Source organism: Miniopterus natalensis, chromosome 1 (assembly GCF_054644295.1).
Source record: "Miniopterus natalensis isolate mMinNat1 chromosome 1, mMinNat1.hap1, whole genome shotgun sequence".
NCBI classification, from domain to species: Eukaryota; Metazoa; Chordata; class Mammalia; order Chiroptera; family Miniopteridae; genus Miniopterus; species Miniopterus natalensis.
In genome coordinates this window covers 36,812,032-36,825,988 of record NC_142081.1, presented here as the reverse complement: position 1 = coordinate 36,825,988, position 13,957 = coordinate 36,812,032, and the positions used below count along the sequence as shown (strand labels likewise).

At 40.9% G+C, this 13,957-nt stretch overlaps 1 non-coding gene across 1 annotated transcript; it reads right to left on the bottom strand.

The window, feature by feature from the left end:
• Positions 1–12,154: 12,154 nt before the first annotated feature.
• On the bottom strand, positions 12,155–12,283 carry LOC148094086 (small nucleolar RNA SNORA30/SNORA37 family). Its single transcript, XR_015716510.1, has one exon. It is a non-coding gene; the product is annotated as a small nucleolar RNA SNORA30/SNORA37 family (small nucleolar RNA).
• Positions 12,284–13,957: the final 1,674 nt, after the last annotated feature.

Genomic DNA, 13,957 nt, shown 5'->3' with positions numbered 1-13,957 from the left:
TATTTTCCATATGAACAACTGTAAATCTACTTTTGCCCCACCCTGGGTTCTCTGCGGATTGTTTGGGTTTGAGTCCTGGCTTTAGAACTTAGGCAGGAATAGATGTGTTAACTAATCCTATTGTGGGAAACATTTCACTGTATGTGTGTCAAATCATCACACTTATACAATGTTATCTGTCAATTATATACCAATAAAGTTGGGGGGGGGGGAAGATCTTAGGACGAGGGACTTCTGTATGACTCAGTTACCTCGTCTTTTCTAAGTGATTACAAAGAGAAAATAAAGAATGCTACCTACTTCACAGGTTTGTGGGAGGCTCAGGAGCTAAATGAAAAGATACTTGGAAGGCACTCAGGAGAATTCCTCACACATAGTAACTACTCAATAAAGCAGCTACAATGGATCTTCTCCAAATTTGTTATCTAGGAAAACATCTTTTTCCTGCAAAGAATACAATAGAAAAGTTCATTTGGTATGAACCTAGCCCTTCACTCTGACCTATTTACGTTCACATTTGCGGAATAAGTGAGGCAGGCAGGCGGCGATCCCTGCTTCACTTCTCCTGATCATTTCTTCCCTAGAGTACTATTCTGCTCTACCGCTGACTAAATTGCTTTAATTCATCAAATTTGTCTAAGGCTGACTGTCTCCCTGTCTGGCTCTGTGCTGGTGGCCTGTTCTGGGCAGCTCTGAAGAAGCAGCCAAGTGAAATGCTCTCTTGTGTTGAAGATATTTCAGGAAGTCCCCGAACTGTTTCTGTGAGGCAAAAGAGATAATGCCTGTAGTTTAAAAACTGCAAAAAATGCGGCTCAGATATGAATGTCCAGTTTAAAGATAAAATCTAGAGGGAAAAGGCCAGAGTGTGGGATGTGATCCCTGGAAGGTCTCTCGTTGTTTCAAGATACTCCTTTCCCGTGGGGCAGGGAGTCCAGGATGCGTTGTTCCGCACCGTTTTCCATACAGTCTGCCCTCGCTAGCCTCACGGGGCTGGTTCTAGGACACCCTGTGGATACCAAATACCATGGCTGCTCAAGTCCCTTACTGGAGTCAAGTTTTGGGGGGCTCAAAAGTTACACGTGGATTTTCAAATGCCAGAGGGTTGGTGCCACTAATCCCCATGTTGTTCAAGGGTCAGCGGTAGTTGTTTCATACGTCCTGGTTGTGCTCTAGGAGAAGGATGACCTCGGGGGAAGGAGAGCCCCCTCCCCAAGACGACTGAGAAATAAGACTGAGGCAACTGTAGGAGAAAAAGGCCAGATTCGTTCTGAACTATCTGCCCACATTCATAAACATTTTAAACACATAGTAATTGTACTTTACATTAAAAAATAAATTTTTGTTTTTCTTTAAAATAATCAGCAGGAAATTTTATTTATTGGACTATGTCTCCTATTTAAGGGGAAGGATAACATTTTAAATAGCAGCCATTAAATCAAAATCCGTTAAAAACTCTTTTTACTCTATAATTGATGTGTCCTCGTTTAGTACGTAAATAAATGATGTTAAATATGTGTCATTATTTTAGAAACATACTTTTGCAAAAATATTTTTTTGAAGAGTAACACATAAGAGTGATCCCACTGGCTAGAAATAGTTGCTGGGGGGGGGGGTGGCTGACATAAAGCAAATGGCACGTTATCAGCGCAGAACAGCACAATTAGTAACCACATTTTGCTCTGCCACACACACTTGCAATGCTGTGTAACTAAAAAACGAACATCCCGAAAGGGAAATGGAGAACATGGAAAACATTTTCTTCTTGTTAATTAGCATAGCAAGTCCCAGAGCTAAAGGGATTTTATTTTGAAGTAGGAATTACTAACAGTGGGGGCAATGTCAGGTAAGGATAAAGATAAAATTCAGGAGACAAGCTGATATCTTTATATCTTCATGAATGTAATCTGTAAATCCAGCTAAGTTTTAAAAGATCATTCCAATTTAACTCATTTCTCCCCAAATCTCCTAAAAGATTTTAATGGCTGGCTTTCCTTGAAACTCAAGGACATTTAGTTAAATTCTCCAAGTTGCAGAAGTAATAGGGAATTCTCGATTGAAGAAATAAAAAGTTTGCCAAATTCTTTGCTCGGGTAAGGTGCTGAGTGAGACAGCGTGGTGCCCAATCTTCAGTGCCAGTGGGAATAGTAACTAGGTCCCTGCCACCCCGCTCAGACTGGGAGCCTCCAGCTGCGGGTGGCTCTGCATTGTTCGAATTCCTCGTGGAGGCTCTCATGGCTGACAGCCACTGCTCCCGGAGCCACAGCTGACACAGGAGGAGGCTCCTGTCGCATGCTAGATTTTACAACCCGGCTCTAGCAATGGTAAACAAAAACAGAGACTAAAGGGGAAGGGGATTCTAGCGACTGCTTCCCCATAAATAACCTGAACTGTCCAACTCTCTCCTTTATGCCGTGTGTATGGCTCAAATAAAGTAACTGGAAGCTGGAAGGGGGAAAGCTGTTCGCTGACAGATGCAGGGGGGTGTAGCACCTTACTCGAGAGCTTTGGTCATTCTTCCTTTAGTCTGATCAATTTAAAACACAGGCAAGCTTAAGCTTTCAGAGTGGAAGGGGTGTCATCAAGCAACTGCCCTACTGACGCCTTCTTGACAAATAACCTCATGTTATTCTTTATAATTATTTTTTAATACATCTACCCATCGGAAATGGCTGAGAATTGTATTCCCAGCCCTTCCTGTCCCATATACAAATAGGGTTTGAATCAGTTTGAGTGGGCACATATCTTGGGTACTTCTCTAAGTACTATTCTGATACCAGACCTTGTATCAGAAAACCAGACACTCCACTAAAAAACTGGACACACTAATGTCAGATTTGAAAAAATTTAATTAAATCTTGGTGTTTGCATTATTTTCATGTGACATTTCTATTGGTTATTTTTCTTTTAACTATTTAGAAGCTCCAGTATTAGTGGGCTATTTAAATCTGGGTAAGTTATCTATGCCTTGGTTTCTTTGTTTGTAAAAATAAGAATTATGATGGTACCTATCGCACAGGGTGGCTATTATGTTTAAATAAGATAGTACACTAAAACACGTGGCACAGTGCATAAAACAGTAAATGATCAATAAACAATCAACTGTCATTATTTTAAGTGCATTGCATCCCTGGAAACCCTCTTTTGAAGTCACTTGTCATTCACAGAACAAAATCATACCTATTCATGCAACCTAGTATTTATCTATGAGGTGTCACTTTCCAAAGCCCTAAATGGGCCAGTGCTGTGGGGGTGAAATATACAGATGTTTATTAGGCAGCATCCAAAGAGCAAAGCTATGAAATAGGAAGTAAAATTGGGATGCTTACACACCCTGTTCAGTATATATCCCCTTTTCTCAGGGCTGCCCTCCAGCATATTTATGGAAATGGCAAGACTGTGATTCATTTATACACTATTGGATAGATGTAGGAGTTTCTGAGAACTAGATGCAATTATGTTTTTCACTAAGACTGGTAGGTGCCATTGCTTTATCTTTAGTCCAATGGCTTATTGCCCAAATTAATAATCACAGTTTTAGTTACTACATTCATATCACAGAAAATTAAAAATAAGCAACCCTTCCATAATTGGAATGGGACACTGACATCAATGTCCTATTATGATAAAGAGATTACTAATCACATTTTATTATTATTATTTTTTTAATCCTCACTGGAGGATATTTTTTTCCATTGCTTTTCAGAGAGAGTGGGAGAGAGAGAGAGAGAGAGAGAGAGAGACATCGATGTCAGAGAGTCACATCAATTGGTTGCCTCCCCATGCACCCCGACCAGGGCCAGGGACCCTTCAGTCCACGGGCTGACATTCTAACCACTGAGCCAAACCAGCTAGTGCCCCCCCCCCCCCCTTATTCATTGGAAGGAGATGGTAGAGTTACAGTACCTAAAGCATTTTGGGGGCTCAAATTAAACATTTCAAAAGTATCTTTAATCTGGCCTCTTCATTTTTATCTTACTTTAGCATAAGCATTAATAGAGCAACTACAGCACTAGCTGGTTTGCTCAGTGGTTAGAGGCTCGGCCAGTGGACTGAAGGGTCTGAGGTTTGATTCCAGTCAAGGGCACGTACCTGGGTTGCAGGCTCAGTCCCCGGGCATGGTTGGGGCATGTGCTGGAGGCAACCAATAGATGTGTCTCCTTCTCTCTCTCTCCCCCCCTGCTCCCACTCTCTGAAAAGCAATGGAAAAAATATCCTCTGATGAGGCTTAAAAAAGAAAAAATAGAGCAACTACCCATATGGTCACAAGTGGGTGTCAGAATCATTTGGAGTTTGTTTCTGTTATTTCAGTTTGAGATTCCCAGCCCTGTCACCAGTTCTGAAACGGTTCTGATGCGTTTACATGTTTGGAAGCCACTACCTAAAAGAAATCAGCTAATAAGTCTAAGTGGAAATTAGGCAATGCTTGAAAAAGCTGCTTAATGATGTACTTTTTTTAAATAAGAGAACTTTTATTTAGAAAATCTCAGAGGTAGAAAAAGTAATTGGTAAAAGAAATGGGCTTAGGAAACAAGTTATAGAGGCAAAGGAAGCTTAATGATGTACTTTTTATTGTTATTCTTCTTGGATTTTGCTTTCATGAGAATTTGTACATATTTGAATATATACATATACATTCTATATCATAAATGCTAATGATACGAATAATGGAAGTATACCAATAAAGAAACAGCTTTACTCAATATGGATGTGATAAATATGATTTATGCAAATAATTTTTGATTGCCCTAACAATTCTTTCAAAATTTACCTCTACATGTTTGGCAGGAGCTTAAAACACACATTGTTTAATCTGCTGAATACATTTCTATGCCCTGGCCGGTTTGGCTTGGTGGTTGGAGCGTCAGCCTGCGGGCTGAAAGGTCCTGGGTTTGATTCCGGCCAAGGGCACGTACCTCGGTTGCAGGCTCCATCCCTGGCCCTTCCCTGGCCCTAGTTGGGGTGAGTGAACTGAGTGGTGTGTCTCTTTCACATCGATGTTTCTCTCTCTCTGTTTCCCTTCCATTCTCTCTGAAAAGCAATGGAAAAAATATCCTCAGGTGAGGATTAAAAATGAAACATTTCTACTATGCTACTTAAAAATAAAATTTAGCAAATTTTTAAAGTAATTACAATTCTTATTCATTGTGAGAGCTAATGATGACTGGTTAAATTATACAGTTATGCTTTATTAATAGAGTTCTTGTTTAAGACTAATCTTAGTTCAATAAGTTGATTCTTCACTGACTTAGTGAAAAGCTTTAGTGTGTCTAACTTTCTTCAGCTTCACTATGGTTTAATTTGGACAAAGACACATGTTGCAATCCCTCTGTTGACAAAGAGGATGTGTTCTACCACACAGAGGTTTTATAGCCAGAGGCAGGAATTACACTAATGCAAAAAATGCTTTTGTCAGATAAAAGGTCTAAGCTATTTACTTTTCCCAGGTGATACAGGAAGACAGAAAATGTGCATCAAGTGTCTTGGGACCAACAAAAAGATCCAGGTGAAAGTAGGGGTAGAGCAGATGGAGTGAGTCCAGATACCTCACTTCATAGGTCCCAAATGATCCTTCACCTTCAGCAACTCTTTCCAACAGGCCTTCAGCAGGCTCAGCCAGCATCCCCAGATGACACCCTCCCTTTAACCTAACTCACAGGGCACCTACTATTCCAGTGAAGTTCTCCCTTTAGACCAGTGGTTCTCAACTGGAGGCAATAACTCTTTGCTATGAGATGCCCTGCACTGTAGGATATTTAGCAGCATCCCTAGGCTCTATCCACTAGACACCAGTAGTATTGTGTGCCCCCCTCCCACCTTTCCCCAGACAGCTGTGACAACCAAACGTGTCTCCAGACATGGCAAAATGTTCCTTTAGGGACAAATCACCCTCCCTTTGAGAACCACTAGATTAGATGGGGCAAAATATGGATTTAAAGAGTACCTTGTCTCGCAAATATTTCCCCCCTTCAAAATGCTGAAATTCCTTTAATAAGGTCACGTGTCTTTCTTTCCACAATCGTAGGTTACAGGGCTTGCACTGTAGGTACCAGTTTGAGATCACTTTGGTGGGAACACATTTCAGCTAACGTGAACTAGTCAGTCAATAATGGCAGAGCTGGTTTTCAGAACCTCCCCAGGTCTGCTCAGACAAAAAGGTGTACGAGCTAAAGCCCACCCGAAGTGGCTACTTTTCAGAAAGAAGACTAAGGACAAACTTTCAAACCTTGATCTGAAATCATTTATCCATCCGTCAAACACGTACCAGGTGCCTCGTCAGGGTGGGTGCTAGAGGTAGCGTGAAATGTACGGTGACCTCAACATTCTGTAGATGGAAAGAAGGGACGGGGAGACTGCTAGATATTGAATACTTAAGAGACAGAATGGATAATTAGAATTTAAGCTCCAGGATGGGAGGCTAGGTCTTGTTTACCTCTGTATCCCCAAACCTGAGACACAATAGGCACTTAAGAAATATTTGCTAAATGAATAAGTGAATACTAGAAAAGGCCCTTCAACAGCCAGTGGGGCTGAGGACACAGAGCTTTGGAAGGAGGAGATCAACTGAGAAGAGTCAGGAGAGAATGGCCTGAGAGGGAGATACACAGAGGTTTGGCCATGGAGAGGGCTAAAGCCCTACTGAGAAGATGCCGTATCAACTTTGGCCAGGAGCAAGACAGTGTAAGGAGAAAGAGCGTGAGGCTGGAGTCAGATTTCAAGTTCAGATCCACAAGCCACCACTTAGATTCTCTAAGATCTTGGGCATCTGTAAACCACAAATAACGACAGTCACTCCCTCAAAGGGCTGTTGCAAGGATTCAAAGAGGGTAAGACCGATAAGCCTTTTAGACCAGTGACCACCGAAGAGTGAAGCTGGGCGGGCCCTCGAGAGCGGCAGGGGTTCGGAGCTGGGTGAGGATACTGAAGAGGCCTTACAAACCTGAACGGTCGGCTGGCGGCCGTGGCCTAGCATCCAGGAGATTGTGGTTCGATTCCCAGCCAGGGCACATTCCCTTCCTCTCTATGAAATCAATTAAAAATATACTTATAAAAAATCTGAACATTCACTGTAGTGAAAGGGGAAAGGAGCCTAGGAGGACTGAATAAAAGGTTGACAAGCATCCCTGAGTACTCCCCTGTGGCAGACTGTTGTTTGGGGATGTGACTGATCAACTGCTTTATTTGATTTTCTTTAGTCATCCTTCATAACTTTAAAGCAAAATGCAATAAAATGTCAATTGCATCGACATGAATTTTGGAGATTGTTAAGAAACTGCATTAGGTCAAGGAAATACAGGACATGAGGCTAGGAAGGAGACTATATTCAAAATGGTCAGCCCAGGTATTAAATGCAAAAGGAAATAAGGGGAGCCCAAATCAGCTAATAAACTGAAAGAACTGGGAGCGTTTTGGTGACTGAAAGACCCAAGGTCAAAAAACGGCTCTGGTGGGAGAGGTAGAAGGGCCAAACGTGGCGGACAGAGCAGTTTCCAGTCCACATGTTCATAGCTGGAGCAGCTCCGGACGACACAAGGTTCAGCTAAACTTCACACGGAGGTGGGGGCACTGAGCAAATGGATGTGAGGCCACCTATTTTCCTCTCCATCAAATCAAACCACTCTGTTCCCAAGGGTATCTCATCAAAATGCTTGGCAAGGAATTCCATAACTGATTAACTGTTCTAGTGAAATCCCTCTAACAGTCTTCTTAGTATCTCAAAAGGCTGTGGGGTGAGTAGTTAAAGGTAGGGGGAAGGCTGCAAAGAGAAATCAAACATACATTAAGGAATATCAATAGATACAGAATATTGATAATTATGTCATATATTTATACTTTAAATATCAACATTATAGGAATTGGCTGATATATGTAACCCGTTCAAAGGGATAGATCACTTCTTCTCATTATCACTTGGGATGTCTAAGAGGCACCTCAAAAAATGTTAATCCTTTCTCACTGTCACCTCAGTGCCTCTCTCTTTTCTCCACCCCATCCTCATTGTGCTTGTTCACACACACACACACCCCTTACCTAAACGTAATTTATGGGGTTAGTTCATTTAACAAATATGTACCAGACGCTGTTCTAGATGCTGGGGAACATGGCAGTTAGAGTGATTGGGTCTGTGCTCATGTGAAGCTTAAACTCCAGAGGGAGAGACAGTTGACAAACAAGTAAACATGTTCACAAACAGTTTCAGGTAGTGAAAAGTGCTATGAAAAAATAAGTAATGTGACAATAAAATATTTTATTTTGATTTGTATGTCATATTAAGTCTATATATACATAAAATTATCATGTATTAGAGATCTACCCTAATTTAAGAAGTTAGGGTAGCCCTAGCTGGTTTGGCTCAGTGGTTAGAGCATCCACCTGTGGACTGAAGGGTCTCGGGTTCGATTCTAATCAAGGGCATTGTACTCAGTCCTGGTCTGGGCACATGCAGGAGGCAACCAATCAATGTGTCTCTCTCATATCAATGTTCCTCTCTCTCTCTCTCTCCCTTCCACTCTGTCTGAAAAGCAATGGAAACAGTATTCTTGGGTGAGGACTTAAAAAAAAGAAATTAGGGTATAAATGGCAAAAATTATTATCCAATATAGAACTGTTGGCCAAACAGAAAATCACTGATTTGCTGATTCTGTATTTCTGCTCAAGAGATCACATAGAATGTTTGTCTCAATCATATATGAATCACAAATACATAATAACATTTTTAAAAGAAAGCATGCTTAAGGAGGCCTTACCTCCCACCTGCCCCAGTTTATCTTCAAAGCTAGATGTAGAGTGCTCCCACCCAGCACTTTTGTCTCCAGGCCTATCTGTCAAAACTAAACATCTGGGGCTGAGGTCCTTTGAGAACAATCTCACAACCCTTGATTTCTAAATCAAACTCCATGGTCTAATTACCAGTGTTCTTTCTTCAAAGAACTAGAGCCTAAGAATTCTGTTTAGGCTAAGAGTAGTATATTAGGCTACCCTTAAAAGGGAAATGTAACCACTGCCTTGCCTATAGAAGAGTCTCTTAAGATTTTCTGGCATTTGGTTCCACAGCCAAGCCAAGCAAGAGTGAATGAGGATTTTGTTTCTGACCTAGGATCAAGTGAGAGCAAAACAGGGATCTAATGTGGTGTTCATAAGTATTTTCCCCCTTTTATCCAATTAGTTAATATAATCAGCATGTCGGGATCTTGTGTTACACCCAAACTCCCAACAACCAGCGATGGGTGGGGTGTCCCTGGGAGACCCCACCAACAGAGCCCCATAGCCTCAATAAACTTCCTGTGAAATTCCAGAACTAGCCTCTCTTATTTGCACTTTTACTCATGGTTCTTTTTCAAGCAGCTGAAAACAAGCTTAAGTGTATGTTTGTTATGTTACAATCTACTCAAGGTAACCAAATTAAGACAGAACAGGGATTTCATAAACCCTCTTTATAAATGGAAATTTACTGTTATTCTCAAGAAAGCCATGTGGGCCAGGCTGTAAGCCTGCACTCTGGAGGATGGATGTTCACATCCCCCCTTCCCGTTCTAGTTCAGTGTGTTTAAGGTACAAATGGATAAGATGTCATAAAATACCGAAGAGAATTTCACTGACATGAATGTTATTGTTTGTGTTTGGAAGTGTTTTCTCCTAGAGCATTATCATCAGATAAAGATGATTAGAGTGCCTGAGGCCTTACTCAGACTAACCAGTTTATCTTCAGATTCCCACTTCCTTTCCTTTCTGGTCTATCTCCCCAAGGCATCCGAGCTGGAAAACCACTCTGGGACCTCTGTGGCCCTTTGTATAAACCCACAAAGGGCTCACATCCTCAAGTTTTATACTGTCAGGGGTCTACCCCTTGTCTCATCCCTTCTACTAGACATTTTCCTGTACGAGGACCCTTTTACCTGTCCTCAGTCTTCTTTCCTATAAAGTGAGGCCCTGTGTGTAAGGCAGCCGCGCTATTTTCACGCTAAATTCCTCACTACGTCAGGGTTAGCAGCAGTCTGCCTCAACCTAGCACTTGCGTGCGACACCACACCTTTCCACACCAAGGCCTTAGTGCAGGTCTCTGGCTGGATTCTCCCGCCCTGTGCGGCTCACGCCTTAGCAGCACCATTTAGAACCGCTTCTCCAGAGCGGAGGGCCTGGCCCGGCCCATCCTGTCTTATCAAACTTTTTGTCTGCAGTATTCAAGCCTTCAAGGAGCTGGAATGTGATATTTGTGGTGACACTAAAATTATAATAGAAGGGAAAGAAAATAGCTCTAAAAATGCCTTTAGTAAATTTTGCATGCTGTATTCAAACCAAACAAAAATAGGATAATCAAGTTATCCTATTTTTAAGTATTATCTCAAAGAGTGATGGCCAAGGGAGAATTTAATTTTTTCAACTTTGTGTCCCTAATTTGGGTAAAGGTAGACCTTCCAGAGTTAGGGTGCTACATAATATTAATCCCTGTGCTGCGCTGGCCCTACAAAGTAATTATTTGTATTCCTGGTTAGGGGTTCATGCTACATAGTAATGAGACAGCTGGATTAAATGACTGATAATCAATTCTCCTGATTTATCTTCACCATTAAAATCTCTTTCTGTGTTTTTATTTTACAGAACACAGCAATATACCAACTGAGAATAATAAAAAGTACACTTTAAATGTTAGGCAGTGAAAAACCAGGACTTCATCACTGCACTATTAAGTTTCCACATGCAATTATTTTGTCTTTCAAAGTACCATACATTAGCTAAATGGACATTTAAGACCTTAGAATAGGACTTATTTATTTTGATATCTTTAAAATGTATTGTTTTGTTCTTTTAAGTGAATTTCAGCAATAACCAAAAAAGAAAAAGAACACTAATTTTCTTGTTTGTTTTTTAATCCTCACTGAGGATATTTTTTCCATTGCTTTTCAGAGAGAGAGTGGGAGGGAGGGAAGGAGAGACGGAGGGAGAGGGAGAGAGAGAGAGAGAGAGAGAGAGAGAGAGAAACATCGATTGGTTGCTGAGAGAGAGAGATCAAGAGATCAATTGAGCCTACAGCCGAGGTATGTGCCCTTGACTGTAATCGAACCTGAGACCCTTCAGTCTGCAGGCCAGTGCTCTAACTACTGAGCCAAACTTGCAAAGGCAACCCTAATTTCTTTATTATGATTGTCAGCCAAAATGATGAACAGTACTTAATTTTGGGAAACTATTCTTTAAAAGTCAGTATGTCAAATTACTTCTTTCTCTCTGACTAGAACTTATATTTCAGCATTAAATCATACTCCAAGTCCCAAATAACCCTGAACTATATATAAGAGATGAGAAAGAACTAAAGTTTTTCTTCTAATACATTGAAGAAACCTTAATTTTCAACATGCTGTTCCTGTCTTCAGAAAATACTTGTAAAAGAATGTGAATTATAGCTGTTCACACCTCTTCATTTTCTATATAATTGTGTTCCTTTCACCAAAATGCATACATATCACCTACCAAGGGTTAAGCCTCTTGAATTACAAAATGAGGCTATGGCCATTGTGATTTAAAAGTGCCTCCGTGTACTTGCTCATTCTGTGACTTTTACCTGAGGTACCATAACCCATGGTTCCCACATGTGTCTCCACTTAGAATAATCTGGGGATCTTGAAAACACTCCCAAGTCAGGTCATGTCCCAGGCCAATTAAATCACATGCCCGGGGCACAGGCATTAACAGTTTTTGAAAGCCCCCAGGTGATTCCAATGTAGGGACAAGTTTGAGAACCACCACCTCAACAAACTTGTTCCGAGGCAAACTTTTGTTCCCCCTTCCCATCATTGACGGGGAGGGCTGATGATACCCTCCCGAAGGTCCTAGGCCTTCCTACTATTTCTCCCGCACACCTCTACCATACCAAGCATTAAAGGGTATTGTAACTGTTGACATCCGTGCCTGGATGTGTTTAGAATGGTTTCACTGATGGGCACTGTCTCATATTTAGGAAAACATCTCATACCAATAAAAATACAACTATATCTCAACATCAAAAAGAGCCATAAAATATAATTTTGCCTACAAAATTACATTCTTTAATAAGCACAGAAAAACATTTCCTGTGATAAATATAAAAAATTACCCATTCTTTCTCAACTCCACTTCCGTCTTGAATGGATTATGTGTTCTTTTTTTCTTTTTTTTTTCTTTTCTCTCTGCCACTGAGTGACAGGTGCCCTTGGCACAGTCCCAGGGCAACAATGCAATCAAGGGTTTTCTTTTAGCACCAACTACCAAATCCTGGCCCCACTGCCTGGGGGAGGACCTGTGAAAGTGCTAGTATGTGTTGTTTTCCAAAGCAATCCTTTCAGAATTTTATGATATTTCAGGGGTTTATAAAACTGATTTTAAGAGTTTTAAAGTACTTAGTTTACTAAGTATTATGTAAGAATCTATGTTTATAAGTGCTCTTCACACTGTACTACAATTGGGTAGTGTCCTTTCTCAGGTCCTCCTCTGCTTCCTTGTCTCCCTCATATGATCATTACAATTCAAAAAATATTCATACAGTAAATTTTGCTACAGTCTAATTCTAGACAATAAACCCAATCTTAAACACATGTTTAAAAAAAGCTGTTTAAAAATATTTTGCTCCTTGGGTTGCCTAATTATTTTATATTGCAGCAATGTTTCGCAATCTAACAATATGTTGTTTTGCATTCGCTAGATTTTTATGCACAAAGCCTGAAAAGAAATCAGACTTAGGAACTGTTTTCCAAGGTAGTAATATATTATTCATTTTTCTCATTTATATTTATATATGAAATGCTGGATTATCTCATTAGACATCAAATTAATTTAAGACCTTTCCAACTAGTGTTCACTATGCGTTCATTTTGAATGCATATAACAGATGAAAATGAAAGTTCACTCCTCCACTTTTAAATGCCTACATTGTAATAAACTACCATTAACCAATTTTTAATTTAGTCTTTTAATTAACTACAGCTCATTTTAAAAGCAGTCATTGAAACATAGTTCTTGTCCTTTCCATAATGGAGTCATGACTCTAAATCATATGTGCAATATCCCTAGAGACCACTCTGCTTTATCAGAAATAAGCTCTGAATGTACTGTCAATTGTGAAAAGACAAAAGATCACCGTTCCTCATACTCAGTTCTAATGTCCTGGTTTCCCAAATGTAAAAGCTGTGAATGAGACAACTATTCCAGGTGAGCTTCTGTTCTAATGGACACAAAACTGAATTTCTTTGCCAAGCAAACAAGGCACACAGACTAGCATACTTTAAACCATTGATTTTCAACCTGTGTGCCGCAAGAATTTTTTAAAACATGCAATACCTGACTATTTAGTCAGGGGCACTGACCTCTTTTCCCTTAGATTGTCAAATAAAAAAATGACAACAGCCAACACAACACTGGCCATCGAGTGTGACTGAATCAAAAATTATACTTTTTTTTTTGTCACTTCACCAAAAAACACATTTTTTGTTGTGCAGAATTTTCATTTTTAGTTTATGTGTGCCCTGAGATGAAAAGGGTTGAAAATCGCTGCTCTAAACCAGTAACCAACGGCTAGCTTTACATATTTATATTTGGATCAAAAGAGTGGGCCAGTTTTAAAGGTGGCTTCTATGGGCATAAATCTGATTTTAGGTAGCGCCGTTTCTCAGGTCCTCCCTCCTCGTCTCCTCACCCAACTGTCATAGCCTGAACAAACAGCCCATCGTTCCTTTGGTGAGGGGCCCTGGGGGAGTTACCCCTCCCTCCCCCGGCCAGAGGTCGGCGGCTCCACAGCCCGCCTGAGACGCGGGAGGGCAGAAGCCCAGGAGGCTGGAGCTTCGTGGGTTCGTGGGTCGAGGCCAGGGCGCCGGTAAGAGGCTGGGTCCGTCCCACGGTCTCCACGCCCAGTGGGCGCAGGCTCACGGAGGGCCCAACTACAGATGGCAAAAAAAATCCTCGACCTCAGTGCCATAAAAACATCTTCCACCGG